The sequence below is a fragment of the Caretta caretta genome, chromosome 10 (genome assembly GCF_965140235.1).
Source record: "Caretta caretta isolate rCarCar2 chromosome 10, rCarCar1.hap1, whole genome shotgun sequence".
Taxonomy (NCBI): Eukaryota; Metazoa; Chordata; order Testudines; family Cheloniidae; genus Caretta; species Caretta caretta.
In genome coordinates, this window is record NC_134215.1 from 3624366 (window position 1) to 3639976 (window position 15611).

General features: G+C 49.1%; 1 protein-coding gene, 1 long non-coding RNA gene and 2 other non-coding genes across 8 annotated transcripts in view; 3 read left to right on the plus strand and 1 right to left on the minus strand.

Moving 5' to 3' along the window:
- The window catches only part of TRAF7 (TNF receptor associated factor 7), a 47090-nt gene extending 34217 nt beyond the window's left edge, over positions 1-12873 (minus strand). The window contains exons 1-2 of one of the 5 annotated variants that reach the window (XM_048868323.2): positions 12748-12871; positions 4643-4803 (exon numbers count right to left, since the gene is read on the minus strand). The gene's annotated coding sequence lies outside the window, so the exon portion shown is untranslated. Of the gene's footprint in view, positions 1-4642; positions 4804-5750; positions 6026-12747 lie in introns of those variants that run through there. The other 4 variants (XM_048868324.2, XM_048868322.2, XM_048868326.2 and 1 more) reach the window with 4 other exon arrangements.
- A 303-nt stretch (positions 12874-13176) lies between these two features.
- On the plus strand, positions 13177-14921 carry LOC125644405 (uncharacterized). The gene is made up of 3 exons (XR_007358993.2): positions 13177-13248; positions 14370-14401; positions 14724-14921. It is a non-coding gene; the product is annotated as an uncharacterized LOC125644405 (long non-coding RNA).
- On the plus strand, positions 14224-14305 carry LOC125644458 (small nucleolar RNA SNORD60). The gene has a single exon (XR_007359020.1). It is a non-coding gene; the product is annotated as a small nucleolar RNA SNORD60 (small nucleolar RNA).
- Positions 14483-14568, plus strand: LOC125644456 (small nucleolar RNA SNORD60). Its single transcript, XR_007359018.1, has one exon. It is a non-coding gene; the product is annotated as a small nucleolar RNA SNORD60 (small nucleolar RNA).
- Positions 14922-15611: the final 690 nt, after the last annotated feature.

The window sequence follows — 15611 nt, forward strand, 5'->3', positions numbered from 1 at the left end:
CGGGAGTTGGCTTCAGGTCTTCCCTGAACGACAAACCAGCAGAATGCAAGAATGGGCAGGATGCCGTGTGGAATATCGGCTGCTTACAGAACAGCAGCAGCCAAAACTCAGATTTCTATTTATATCATCTTTCATCCCAGACTACATTAACCACCATGCCTAGGAATCACTTCACCGAGGCCTGAAATGCAGCCACCTCTAAAAAGCAGCCACCTTATAGAACAGTTGCCGGACTGACAATGAAGAATATCCCAGCCAGCGACACCAGGGGAATTCCAGGGAGGCCAAATGTCAAAGACTCAAGCTGGAGTTTGCTTAGGCCACTAGGGTTAGCACCTTTCGACTCTTGCAAAAATGATCATGGGATCTTAGATGGCCACAAGTGGGCAGGACTTTGATTTTACATCCGAAAGCCACATCCTCCTCACACCAAGCGGGGGCAGTGAATCAACTCTAGCCCAGAAGGCAGAGCACCCCTTGATGAATCTGCAGCACTTCCCTACAGCACGCTGCATTTTCCTTCAGCTTCCCCACTCCAAGCACAGTTGAGGAGGACAAAAATCGCATCCTGAGGTGAGGGGGCTGACTGCCCCAATGTCGCATTCATGCCAGGACATACTCTGTGTTATACACAATACATGCACACCGTGATCCCGAAGGAAGCCTTTAGGATACAAGATGTACAAGGAATAACAACATTCTTGGAACTGCGATATCCTTCTCAGCTGCTCAGAAAAGCAAGTGGCCTTAGATGTCCACCCAAGCAGCCCCCTGCAGATCTCCACAGAGAAGGCCCTAGAGTCCTGATTTTTGGAGACCCTCGCTGAGTTTTCCCACCCAGGACTTTATAGGGTCATCTCCCACAGGGGCAGGGGGTATCCAACCAACTGCTGCAGGGAAAGGGACATCTCCATTTTGCACCAGAAAGTCAAGCAAGCATCAACGGTTCACATAGCCAGGGGCCATAGCTAGTGGCAAAGGCCTTGGGGTCATACCTTAGGAAAGGGACAGGCCTGGGAGGACAGCTAGCCAGCCTGATTAGATCCAGATGTCTGTATAGCTCCTCTGCCATGCAGCTTATTTCTAAAAGCAGCTTCCCTGTTTTTGCCAAGAGAAAATCAAAAAGAGGAAGCACTCAGGCCAGCCTTTCACTAAATCACATGACTGACCATAAGCCGCTGCAGTGAGGGAGAGCGAGGGATGTGGGCTGGATTCAAGTCCTCACACTGAACTTTTAAGTCCCAGAATTCTTGCGTAAGTGACCCAGCCAAAAAATCTGGGGCTGGCTGACAGCTCACAGGGACAGCGACCCTCTCTCCGCAGGGTCAGCAGCAATGAGAATTTCCCCCACTGCCCTTCCCAAGCCAAGATGCCTCAACCATGTTCTTTATGTATATAAATCTTCCCACTGTATTTTCCACTGAATGCATCCGATGAAGTGAGCTGTAGCTCACGAAAGCTCATGCTCAAACAAATTGGTTAGTCTCTAAGGTGCCACAAGTCCTCCTTTTCTTCCTGCTCAGGAGGAGCACCTCTGCATAAGAGGGGAGCATGTTCCCTACGGCCAGTCTAGCTTTTGGCCTCTCTCATGCACTTGCCTACAAGGCAGCGGGAACAGTGAACCTGCTCGTTTCCAGGGATGTCCCTCTTTTTGGTCCCTGAGCTCCCCAAAAACTGGGCATCCCCTCCCTTTCACTGGGGAGAGTTATTTACAACAGGAAAGGGCGCAGGAAGGCCAGGTCTAGGAAGAGCCATTTCCCCAAGAGAAGGAATCCCCCATTATTAGAATCATAGAATATCAGGGCTGGAAGGGACCTCAGGAGGTCATCTAGTCCAACCCCCTGCTCAAAGCAGGACCAATCCCCAATTTTTGCTCCAGATCCCAAATGGCCCCCTCAAGGATTGAACTCACAACCCTGGGTTTAGCAGGCCAATGCTCAAACCACTGAGCTTTTCCATCCTCCTGCTTGAATACAGTTCTGTTTCCTTTCTGGGTCTACGTCCCAACCTGTGTTCCGTGTTTGGGCCACAGGGGGCCGAGGGGCGTGATGGGTTTTGTGATGTGGACACTTTCACCGGGGCGGGGCAGAAACCCTCCAATGCATTTCCTTAGATACAGACTTGCACCTAAGAAGAAGGACTTGAAAGGTGGGAAACCTCATACTGCAAAATGTCTGGTATTTGCCAAGGAATGTGCAACCACCTCCCAATTTTATGTGCCGAATGGTCCATACAGTCCAGTTAAGAAGCCTCATATGTGTAGCTTTCTTCCTCCCCCCTGCCAGCTTCACTGGAGTGGTCTCTAATGCTATGCTATGCTGCTGAAATCATACCAAGGAGGGCTGTTTGCTAGAGAACACAGCCAGTGCATGGAGCCAGCCTAACGGTGGCGAGGATGGACGGGGGGCGGGGTGTGTGTGTGTATCCCCTCTTACTGTATCTCGTGTGAGCCCCTGAGGCATAGAATTTCTTTAGTTCATAGCAGGTATTTTAATAACAAAATCACAAACTTCTGCAAGTCTGTAGTAGAGGGTTACACATTCTTTAGCTTATTTGCACAGCACCTAGGAAAGAATATTACAGGGCAGAGAGAGGGCAACAAAGTGAAGTAAATGGTGAGCTGGTCCAACCGTCGAGCACGCTGGGCCAAATGCAGATGGAAAGGGAAGGACGTGTTTGGAGTGGGGGATGAGACGATGGGGAATCGGTAACTACATCTCCCAGGTTCTGTCACATTTCTTCGTACCCAGAACTCTCCCCTGAGTCAGTTTTTGGGTGGTCAGTTAATCCACAGAGAATCTGCCATCATGGATTGAGCTTTCTCCACTTTGCCAAGCTGCAATAAGAATGGGCTGTCTATGTTTTACTTCCAGGCCAAAAAACGTTGTCTGATGGAAAGCTGAAAAGCCACCTTCTGTTGAGAACTGGCTCTTGGATTCAAGGAAGGGTATCCCTCTAGAAAGGCTGGACGCCAGCTTTGTGGATTTTGAACGTCTCTGGAGATATCACACCTTCTCTACTTGATAAAGAGTTCCGGACACCCGAAGACAGAGTCACATGTCAGGGCTCAGCAGAGCCATCTCTCTCTCTCTCAGCCATTAACTGTGTGTATGCGACAGAGACAGCCCTAGAAATTGCAAGTCTACGCACAGAACACAGAGACAGCGCAGCCATCAGCAGTGTGAGCCTCCTTCCACTGTCAGTGGGTCACAACTTCTGTCCTGGAGGGGACTCGGTCTCTCTACGACCGTGTTCAGGCTATATGGTTTATTCAGTCCTTGACTGGTGCAAAAGCAGACAAGGACAGCCTTGTGGCTAAGGCACAAAGGAGACCAGATTCATGGGTTCTAGTTCTGGCTCTGCCGCAGTCTCATTAGGCGACCTTGGGAAAGTCACCTCACCTTTCTGGGTCTCAATGTCTCCATGTATAAATGGGGATAACAATACCCACCTCACAGGGGCTGTGAAGCTGAATTAATAGATTGTTAAGTCCAGAAGAGACCATAATGATGATCTAGTCTGACCTGTCCAACACAGGCCAGAGAATTCACCAAGTGATTCCTGCAGCAGCCTGTAACTTCTGGTTGAGCTACTGCAAGTCTTTTAGAGAGGTCTAGAAAGTGCGTTGAGATCCGCCAACAGACTGCGCTGGAGAAATGCAAAATATTGTTAACAGAGGTACAATAAAAGGGGCCCCAGTTACTACCATGCAGGACGGCAGGTTTTGTAGCACTGGTCTCTGTTCTTGAGGAACAGAATCAGCCTTTCTAGTCTGTGTGTGTTCTTTTGCTGGGCTCAGACATCATGCTTCTTCTCTGAGCCCCTCTGAAGTGGTTTTCCCCTTCTAGAAAATAGTCAGTTTTAGTTATGGACAAACTATTAGCAATATTTTGTTTTAAAAACGGAATCAATAACTTGTACACATTCTTACAACTGGATCAAAACTAATTTTCAGGGGGATAAAGCATTTAGTTTTTCCTTAGATCACATCACAGCTTAGATCAGAGGTCAAAGGTCACAATCAATCTTGCAGCACTGAAAACAAAAACTATGCTTCCCAATGCTTTCCCCGACTTAATTTTAGGCAACTTGGGGGGGGGGGGGGGGGAGCTTCCCCCAGGAATCCACACCAACCTCAGTCCTGGCGGTATTGTATGTGTGCACAAGAAATACACATCTGAAACAAAGCACAGCTGCCTACTCTGGGCAGGATGTCAGAATTTGCTGACCAACCCAGAAGTAGTGATAACAGACCACGGAACTTACTGTACAAACACAGACCCTGATCTCAGCCCCTACACTTCTCACCTCCCCAGCTCCCACAATTCATACACAGGCTCCTCAGATATTCTGTGGCCGAGGAATTTGCCTGTGAAAAAGCAGCAGCTAAACAGAAGCTTATCTGTCCTCAGTCAATCAAACCTTTGGTGTTTGACTCACATTGGTTGCAGTGGATTTAAAAGCCATCTTTCACTTGAATTGTGAAGAGATTTAAACACCACCAAATACCCAGTGGTAAAGTTTAATAAGTGATCAAAGAAATCCCTGTCAATATCAAGGGAACTGTTGCCAAGTGGTAGAAAACCTGCCTCACCCTCGTCACTAAAAGCAGCACATTACATTCTGCTTTCCTAAAACTCACCCCAATTGTATGACGATTTCTTCTTTACCTCCTGTTCTAAACTGTTGTGTACTGCTGTTGTCCGCCGTTAAACAGCCACTATGTTCCATGCTAATGGTGGCCGCATTCCTCTGGCAGGGTCCAGCAATTCCATTTAAAGAAGTCTACGGGGATTCTTCTGGCTGAAAGGCATTCCGAGAAACACAAGCCATAATCTCTACCCAAACATATGTAGCCTCCATTTTTTTTTTACACTGCTTTGAAATTGGATGACTTGCTTTACCCATGTTCTGGGTTGCTTTAAAGACTCATCTGAAATATGCCAACCATTGCCCCCTTACTAGAAGTGTCACAAAAGCAATGAGAAGAGAAAAATTTCAGTGCGTTTCAGTTGTCTGCTCATATTACTACATCTCCCTGAACTTTGCTGCTTAAAACAGAAACAATCAGATACAATGAAAGCCAACCAACACTACTGCTAGAGAAACTTTCAGCTAGCATCAGAGCAAAGGAAATAGAGACTACAGAGAGCAGGGATTGCAAAAGATAGCCATGAATGGACCTAGGAACCCCGTGCACTTTGACACTTGAAAACAGACCCTTGATTCCTTCAGAACAATTTGTGACAATGGTGATTTCCAAATGTAAGTGCAGAAATTCAGTAGCAGCTTTTAGATCAAAAATGTACCAACTCCCATACTAATAAAACACTCAAACGCACGTTTTCTTTAAATAACACAGAGCACTTTACAATGGAGTGGCAGTTTTAAGAGTAGCTGACATATGAGACCTCCTTAGTTAGCATTTGTGACAGGTTTGGAAATGTAAAGTCCCCTGATCACTGCACAGGAAAGGGTTAATGATGCATCAAGCTGACCTTATATACAAGCACATTAAGATATCCTAAGGTATTGCAATTAGGTGCAGGCGAAGGGTAACAGCCACTTCCAAACGGGACTTGAATTTTAGCTCCATTCAGCTTCCTTACTTAGCTTTGCATACAGCTATGAACACGCATAATACTTCCCTCACTTGTCACTGATTACTAAAAAACAACAGCCACCTTCCGACTATGCTTCAAACAGAAACTCTGCTGACATGCACAGACACTCCTTACACAGGGCTTTACCTTGTGCGAAATTCACTCGGGCTATTCGAGCTGGAAGCAAGAAGCAAAGCTCACCAAGTGGCTCCCAGGACAAAGTGCTCCAGCTCCAGCAGACTTTTACTCTTTCAAAATGTCTCTTCCACTATCTGTGTGTGTGTCTGTGTGTATCGCTGGCTCTTAAGTGATGTAAACAGAAAGGCATGCAGAGAAGTGGGTGATATGTAAATTCAGATGGAAAATCCCACAGCTCAGCCAATCCCAACTCTCCATTTCAGCTTCGTCTGGGTTGTTCTCGGAGTCCAAAGAGATTTAGACTAGCAAGGAAAACCCTCCCCACACACGGATTTACTCTGGCCTGACAAACCTCCAAGGAGAGGTTAGTACATACAGTGCTCGCTCCAGAGGGATTTTAGAACTGGGCCAAAGAAGGGCAGAAATTCTCAAACTATTCATAGTGTTTAGCAGTTTAATAAACGGCAGCTCATGGTTTGTAGACCTGCCCAGGGAACGCTGGGGTGACTGGAATTGTTGTGATCACAAAGAGCCCTGTTACTGAGTGGAGAGCCTGTCTGAAGAGCTAACACTGGCATAGATCAGGAGGTGGCTCACTGGAGTTACTGGCCTGTGAAACCTGCTCCAATGAGATAAGAATCCGGGGTCGTAGGATTTTAGATTTTCTCCTGCTGCAACCAGTGATCTCCCAGGGGAAACACTCATGGCTCTTTCTTCATTACTTTCAAATCAAACCCCTATTTATGTTTTCTCCTAGCTCCTACGAGTCACTGTTGACTCAGCTGAAGCTCAAGAGAGGCTGCGTTAAGGGGAAGAGGACAGTTTGCACCATCCAAAATGAACCAAAACTCTGTCAGTGACATTTGGACTAACACGTGTTTTTTGGCTTTGTTTTTTAAATTGGTGGTGGGATTTTCAGATGTGCCCTGCACTGGCCTAACTCTGCTCCCATTTCAATCAATGGGAATTTTACCTTTGACTTCAGTGGGAGCTGAGCTAGACCAGTGCAGGGCCCATTTGAAAATTCCTCCCTCAAATCTTCGAATGCACCACTGAGACCCCCAACGCCGCGGTGATGGGACTGTGCCAGTTCAGGAAACCGAGCAAGCCCGGATCTGTTGCCCAAAGAGAACAAAGTGACGCCGGAGTGTGTGGGAAGCAGCGTAAAAGGATGAAAAGCAAACAGGATTTTTAAATGTTGCTTGTTTTCCTAATCGAAGGGTGCAGAAATAAGACAGGGAAGGATCTTCTCCCCTGCGTCCTTCAGATGACACGGATGGAGGAGGTGTGTTGTTTGACCGGGGGCATAAGCAGTCTGAAAGACTAACATTACCTCAGCGGAAGATTTATAGATTTTAAAGCCAGAAGGGACTGTTAAGATCAAACATAATAAAAAGGGGCTTGATCCTGAGGGTGCTGGGCACCCACAGCACACCCTAAAGTCAACTGGAAGTTGCAGGATCCTCAGCACCACTCAGAATCAGTCCCAAGTAAACATATTCACTTCACAATCCCTTCCTCTGTAATTCCCCTCCAGCTTGTCACATGACACAGCTTCCTGCAGAGCAGGTCCTAGCCTTATTGGGAGTTGCACAATCAAGAACAACAAACTGAACCGAACAACCTCCCAGACCTCTTGACTCTGTGTTTCTCACCCCGGCAGCACGAATGCAGCGTTGATGGCTGTCCAGGCGTTAATACAGGTACGACTCTTACCTAACACCACCACATCTCTTCGGCTTCCTTGCTGGAGCTATTTTCACTCACTGAACGCTTACACCTACCCCTTTGTGCACCAGTTTGGCCTTGGTTGCCCAACACCACTTAGGAACATTTCACCAGAGAGAAACTGATCTTTACCTTTTCCCAGCCACACCTTGCTGAGGCATTTTATTTGCAGTGGAGCAAGATCAGCCACAGTGCAGAGCACTCCAAAAAACGAATCCAGCACTTTCCAGATTGTCATGTTTGAGTTCACTGTGGCATTTCTCAGTCTGACTCTGGGAAATAGTGCAGTAAGCGCCACCCACGCCGCATGTGAGTGAAGGCACTGGGATTGGAGAGCTAGGATCAATTTCCTCTGCCACCGACTTCCCATGTGTCCTTGGGCAAGTCACTTCATCTTTCTGGGCCTCAGTTCCTCACTGTCAAATACCAAGCCCTTTCTCCCATCTTGTCCATTTAGGTTCTAAACTCTCTGGGGCAGGGCCCGGTTCTTACTATGTACATGTGCAACACTGAGCAAAATGGAGCCCCATTTTCCGTTGGGGCCTCTAGCCACCACGGTAATACCATGAATAATGATAACTGCGGATTTCTTTAAGTGGTAACTGCTGACTGTGTTCCAAAGAGCTGACTGCACAATGCACTCACCTCAGGGCTTCTCCAGTGACGAGCACGGTAGAGCTACAGATAGGTTAAACAAATGGAATGGAATGGATTGGTAAGGAAAGGGTTAATCCCTCTCTGCCCAGATCTTTGCCTTTACTGCAGGGATTGTTACTGAGCAGAATAGGGCTGGGCTACAATGGAGCAAACTCCTTTTCTGGGGAGTGTCTGGACTCGGACTCCGGCAATGTGCAGCCCTGTAGACTGTGCCCAGTGAGCCTTGGCTGCAAGGAACCTTTTGCCTCCCTTTCTCAGAACTCCAAAGGTGCGAGATGTTCCTCCTCCCCCCATATCCTCTGACTGTCACAGAGCACCACGACCTGCTCCAAAACCCGGCAGAGTTCCTGCTGGGGAGAGACTGGGCAGATGAAGTCCCAGGGAGCCACACAGAGGAACCTGTAACAGAAAGAGATTCTTTAGCAAGTTACTGTATGCGGCTGCAATCTCCTATTTAAAGAAAGTGTATCCAGGCTTCTGCTCTTGGCAGCTCGCATAATAGCAACCTTGGCATGTTCCAAGAGCTGCACAAACACTAACTAATGGGAACAAAACTCCCAGCTCTTGCCAGTGGATGAAGGAACCCTCTGTTGCGATTTGCTAAGGGTGGATTTTAATAGCAATTAATTTGACAATGTAGGAACTTGGGGCTGAATTTATTTTTAAATGTTCAAGCTTGTCCCAGTTGCCGACACCTACCTCAGTAAGCCCTTCATGTGCTGGCTAGATTCAGCTGCCCCTACATTCCTGAACAGTTCATCTTCTGACTGGGAAACTGACAACGCTGGACAAATGGGAGAGCAACATGTATGCAAAAGAGGTTTGGGGGCATAAGATTTAAACTGAAACTTGTAAGTGACAAGTGCTGACTAGTGCAGAAATTATGTCAGGTAGACCTGGTGCAGGAAGCAATGTCTTGCAAATCACACTTCCTCGATTCCCTGCAGAATCCCACAAGGCCCTGCCTGAAACCAGCATCATTTCTCAGCTCTCTCTGCTATAAGCAGCGTTAGGAACATAGTCAGCATGTCAACAAAGCATCCACAACCCAGCCTTCTATATTCCTGGGTAACCCTTAAAGCCATAAGTCACAACTGTCTGATTAGCTACACTCAGCTTTTCCCAGAGAGCTTAGGTTCACAAAGTTAGGCCCGAAATCGACATTCCAGCACCTAACCAAGTGTCAACATTTTCAGAGGAGTCAAGATCCCGCAGTGCCAGCGGAAGTCAACATCAACCCTTCAATGGGGGCCAATGGCTCACTCTCTATTTCAGACATTACAACAGCTGCTAGGTCCAGAATGGTTTTCCTCTGTGAGGAGTGCGGCCTATCCTAGGTTTTACTGCAGATTCACAGGTTTTACAGCTGATTCACCAGATACTCACTCCTGTTAGGACATACAGACTTCAGCATGCCTACTGCAGACAGATTCGTGTCTGAACCAATGCCCACGTAGTAAATGGGAGGTTCTCCATTGACTTCAATGGATATCAATCAGGCCCTGGATAAATTTTATTTGTACATGCATGTTTTATCCTTATTCAGAAAATTGCACTGTTAACCCCTTCACACCCATGGCAGGTAGATATCTATATACAAGAATTGTTCAAAATCCCATGCCAACTGAACAACCCTATGCATTTATGTATGTAAATGTATATAAATATTCACTGTCATACATATGGATACAAATCAATTCCTAGCCTATGTGGCCATGCATGCACAGAGAGGCAAGTAGTTAACACATATTTCCGTTCCTTCATCTCACCTGATGCATGTGAGAGATTTTGGCACATCTGTGCCTCTGGGCAGTAATACCCATATGGGGCCAGGAAACGCCAAGAAAATCTCTCCACATTCTTCTGCTGGGGAGAAATTGCAAAACAAAGCAAGGATCTTGCAGGGACACAGGTCTTCGGGCATGGAGTCCTTGTGTGTCCCCCTCACCATTACCTGGCAACACAACTCAGTCCTCAGCTAGTGCTTGCCCTTAGGAGTTTCAGTGGGAAACTCTCCAGAGCCAGTGGGGAGGGGAAGAAGGGCAATGCACATTCTCCCTGACCTACCCACTTCCCTCAGACAGACGGCCATCCAGAGAAGCAGGTAGGGATGCTGTTATGGAGACGGCTGACCTGCTTTCCGCCATTCTGTATGGCAAGGGTAACCACGGTACTGTCTGGCCCTTACCCACTTATACAGCCCTTCCATCCCAGAGCGCATAGCAAATGTAACCAAATGATCCTCCAGCTCTACAAAGAGATCACTCACCCAGCAACCATTCTATGCTGAAATGCAAAGGTATTTACTACTAATGCTAATCAGGTTAGGAGAGAGGTGAATTAAAACAGCACAGGGACTTTAAGGAGAAAAACTGAACTTACCAGAGCAGAAAGGAAGGATTTGGTACCATTTTCAAAGTTCAGAAAATACATTAATGCCACACAGGAGTTCTTTGCAGTGTAGTTAATCTTCACAGGGAGAACACAGTAACCTGCTCCTTACTTGTTACATGTGCATCAACAGCTGTTGAGGGCTACACTGATCTTTCCTTTCATGTCTATCCGCATACAGCAGACAGGTTCCCGCTTAGTGGCTTACAATGGGATCCCAGCACGAAGGCAAGCTGAACTGAAAGAGAGCCCACGCTTCATAGCTCCACAGAACAAAAAAGATCGGTGGGTTGAAATCTGATCAAGTAGGAAAAAATGGCTCTGGTACATGGACAGCAGCTAGACATTGGCATGAAAATCAAGCGGAACTGAAGAGGCCATCTGAGATGAAAGATTCAAAGAGCAATTTTCTACTCTGCCCCAAAGAGGAAGATCTGTAAAAAATATCCTTGAGGCAATTGCAGAATCTTACTACTAAATGCATATTGAGAGACAAGTAATGGGAAAGCTAAGGGCACAAACCTGAAGGAAATGTGATTATTAAGAAAAGGAGTACTTGTGGCACCTTAGAGACTAACCAATTTATTTGAGCATGAGCTTTCGTGAGCTACAGCTCACTTCATCAGATGTATATATATATACATATATCATAGAATCATAGAATATAAGGGTTGGAAGGGACCCCAGAAGGTCATCTAGTCCAACCCCCTGCTCGAAGCAGGACCAATTCCCAGTTAAATCATATGTATATATATACATGTATATATACATATATACATCCGATGAAGTGAGCTGTAGCTCACGAAAGCTCATGCTCAAATAAATTGGTTAGTCTCTAAGGTGCCACAAGTCCTCCTTTTCTTTTTGCGAATACAGACTAACACGGCTGTTACTCTGAAACCTGTGATTATTAAGGTGATCAAGAGAAATGGAGGACAATCAGCAGCACATACCCCAGGGGCAGGACATGCAACACAACTAGCCAATATAGATTTGAAATGCACTGTATGATAAAGTATATAAAATAGCACCTAGCAGAGAGAAGGTATTGAGATAAGAGATAGGGAGAGCGAGAGGCAGTCAAGACTTACTGAGGCCTACGTCCCATAAGGAGACAGGAGACCTGGCTCTATTGTGCACTGGACAGTCACACATCCCCTATTGGGATTTAACAAATGATTTAACTTTTAATAAAAGACAAGGAAACAGCCACCAAGAGAGTCATCCCAGAGAGCCGTGTGCATAGCTTTATCCAGTGGCCAACTGCAGCGCTCAGCACCTCCACACAGCTGTCAGCCAGTTAACTAAACACAAGTGCAGCATAGAACAGCTGTTGCAATAATGTGTCAGGCTTGTCATTCCCCTGCAAGAGTAACCAATAGGAGTGCAACAACTCACAGTGTAACCCCCATGCATAGAGCCTCTTAACCCTTGAGGTGCTGAGTATCTACCAGGAGCTCCCGCAGCAGACCCTGCATCGAGCAGCAAGCCCGGTCGCCCCCATACATGTGAGATCAAACTGCGCCCCTGTTGCAGCGCTGGGAACAGATCACACCAGTGCCCCTGTCACACAACCGGCTACAGCCTCCCCCAACAGATGCCATCCTCATTCTCCCCACCTGCAGCCTGCCCCACACCCCCTCCCCGGGTCTCCCCCACAAAGCCCCCCCTCCCCAGACACAGATCCTTCACCCCTAGGTGCCTCCCCATGCCCCTCCCCCCACAACACCCCCTTGTGATCCAGCCCCCCTACCCTAGAGCTCCCCCTTGTGATCCAGCCCCCCACAGCCCCTCCCCCACCCTACAGCTCCTTGTGATCCAACCCCCCACCCTACAGCTCCCCCTCGTGATCCGGCCCCCCACAGCCCCTACTCCCACCCTACAGCTCCCCCTCGTGATCCGGCCCCCCACAGCCCCTCCCCCTCGTGATCCGGCCCCCCACAGCCCCTCCCCCTCGTGATCCGGCCCCCCACAGCCGCTACTCCCACCCTACAGCTCCCCCTCGTGATCCGGCCCCCCACTGCCCCTCCCCCCACCCTACAGCTCCCCCTCGTGATCCGGCCCCCCACAGCCCCTCCCCCCACCCTACAGCTCCCTCTCGTGATCCGGCCCCCCACAGCCCCTCCCCCTCCATTCTCCGGCCCTCACCCAAGGGCTCCCCAGCCTCAGGGCCGGGACCCCATCCGTCCCCGGGGGCCCCGGCCCGCCAGATCCCCAGCCCCGCACTCACCTGGCGGCGGCGGCAGCGGCCCGACCGCGGCTGGACGGTACCGGCCCATAGTGATCTGCTGCTCCTCCAGCTGCTGCCCCGGCGCTTGCTGTGCCTGCCGAGCCAGGCCGGAAGCGCAGGTCCCAGGGCTCCCTGGGAGTTGTAGTCCCTCATCGGCAGCCCCCCGCCCACCCGCCAGAGAACCCCGTGGCTCTTGGACTACAAACCCCAGCAGCCCTAGGCCGCCTTGCCCTGATTGGTGCTCATCTGCTCACTCTATGCCGCAATCCATGTCACTATTGGCCACTAGTGTACGTCCCTCAAAGCTCCTGCCCAATCGCACGGCTAAAAACGAGTCTCTGGCAGGACTGGTGCGTAGGGGGAGCAGCTACCAATTAGAGCCGGAGGAGGCGGGGCTTTTCCGAAACGAGTGTTTGTGACTGGCTGTGCGGGAGGCGGGGGTGGCCATAAAGGTCGCGCTAGGGGGCGGAGACTCTCTCTCTCTGCGCGGCGGTGGCTGAGGTGAGGCGCCGCGGAGGCCCCTTGCCGGGGGAGCCGGCCCGGGCCCTCCGGGCAGCCCGCGGGGCGCTCCGCGCTGAGGGAGGGGCCGGAACCCAGGCGTCCGGGCCCGGCCCCGGTGTGGGGGCTGCCTGCGGGGAGGGGGCTAGACACGGGGCGGCGAACACGCTCTCCAGCTCTAGTGCGGACGGGCCGGGGGCGGCTGGAACCCGTGTTCGCTGGGCGGGGCCGGGCGGCCCAGACCCCCCCCCCCGGCTGGCACGTGTTAGACGCCTGGGGCTGCGGAGGCTGATGCCGAGTGTGAGGCGGGGGGGGGTCGCACGTGCCGGCTGGGCGGGTCTACACTTGGAGCGGCGGGCAGGGCTTGATTCGATTCTTCCCCCCCCCCCCCCCCCCCCGCGCTCATGTAGTGTGAGCCAGGCAGGGTGGGCGGGTCTACACTTGGAGCGGCGGGCAGGGCTTGATTCGATTCTCCCCCCCCCCCCCGCTCATGTAGTGTGAGCCAGGCAGGGTGGGCGGGTCTACACTTGGAGCGGCGGGCAGGGCTTGATTCGATTCCCCCCCCCCCGCGCTCATGTAGACTTAGCGCGGTGCGCGCTGTCCGTGCCGGCGTAGCTGTGTAAACCGGGAAAAGACAAGGAGGACTGGGGGCACCTTACAGGCTAACCAGGTTATCTGAGCATAAGCTTTCGGGAGCCACAGCTCGCTTCCCCGGACGCCAACTGGGGATCTCGTTCCCCCCCGCCCCATGCCAAGTGTGGACGTAAGCGGCATGGCGGGCTAACGTCTTACAGCTGTCCTGCGTATGCGCTGTTCAAAACTTGTTCCCTGCCATGGCTTTAATGCACCTGTTTTTTCTAGTATATACTTAACCTTGGGGTCTGCTACTGACGCAGGCTTGCCCAAGTTGAAGGTCGGACCAGCTGCTGTTGTGGCAGTTGCTGTGTTAACCGTTGCGATGTGTGTCCTGCCAAGGGTAGCCTGCGATGAGCTTTCAATTTCTGACACCCCCATGAGTATTGCCCAAGCAGTACTTGATTACACTTCATGCCCGAGGCTGCACCTTTGTTCTTGTAGCTATCATTCCTTGTTTGAGATGTATTAACTGGTGTGGCTTTTTTTAGGTTGCTGGATGGTCTGGTGAGCCCAAGTAGAGGTGAGTCTAGACCAGTGATTCTTGTTAAAATGAGGCCATGAAGTCTGCATGTTTCAACTGGGACAGCAAACCCTAAACTTGAGCCAATGATGAGTGACTTTATTTCTGACACCTCGTCTGAAAACTGTACCTGCAGTATTTGATTATGGTTTTCTTGGCTGAGGCTCAGACTAGTTTTAAATCTTGTTCAGGTAAAGGTGAAAATCCTCTGACAAGGACTGGAATAGAGAGGTTTGTAATCTATGCGGGGGGAGTCAGTTTGCTACTTGTTTTACTACTATGTGTTTACTGGTTGGAGTGTAATGCTGCTGTCTCTTTGTAGGAATGAAATGGACCAGAAGAGCAGCTCACTTCCATTGTTGGCATCAAAAGGACTGTAAATCTCTAATTCAAATGCAGAGACTGTAATTTGGATTTACTTTAAAGCACTTGTGACCTGTTATGCATTTTGAATGAAACATGAAAAGTATATTGTATGAATGTAAATGAAATGCAAGTCTTATTAAACAGAGTGAAACAACTTGCGGTTCTTTTAATGTGAGACTTTCCTATTCATTCACACAACATGCTAAAGAAATGTTCACTCCTGGGTGAAGGTTGTTTGTGCAGATGGAATTTTTTGGAGTGCTGGTCTAAACTGCCATAAAACTCAGTACTATTTGAAGGGCAGGGGGCATTTCTTTGGCTTTATCTTAACCTTTTATTTAATATGTTCTATATATTATTTGTAAACAGGAACTTCAAGTTTCCCCTTTGATGATGACCACCAATGGTGGTTCCATTGCTTATTGGAAGAGCCTGTGGGGGGAGGGGGGGGGAGCAGGAGAAGAATATGCTGTTAAACTGTTGTGGTGTGCAGGAAAGAATCATCATTTTATCTGGAAAAGATGATCCTTAATTCCATGCTGCTCTATGGCATGTAGCTTTGGCCCAAGGTTCAGTAACCCTTAGCCTTATTTTGGTGAGGTGGGAAGTAACAGCTAAAGCTAACAATTCTGTGTTCAAAGATGGTCTTAGACTTTGGTAGATAATCCAACTGAGAAACCCCATTTTAATAAGCTTGATAACACATTCTAGCCAGATGTTTAATCTAATTCTACCATAGCTCATACAATGAGGAATTCTTTGGTTTACTACTCTGGCCTTCAGTAATGGATAGAGAAGTCAGTCATTTTTTTTAAGCCCAGTGATGGAAGAAAGCTGTCTTGAT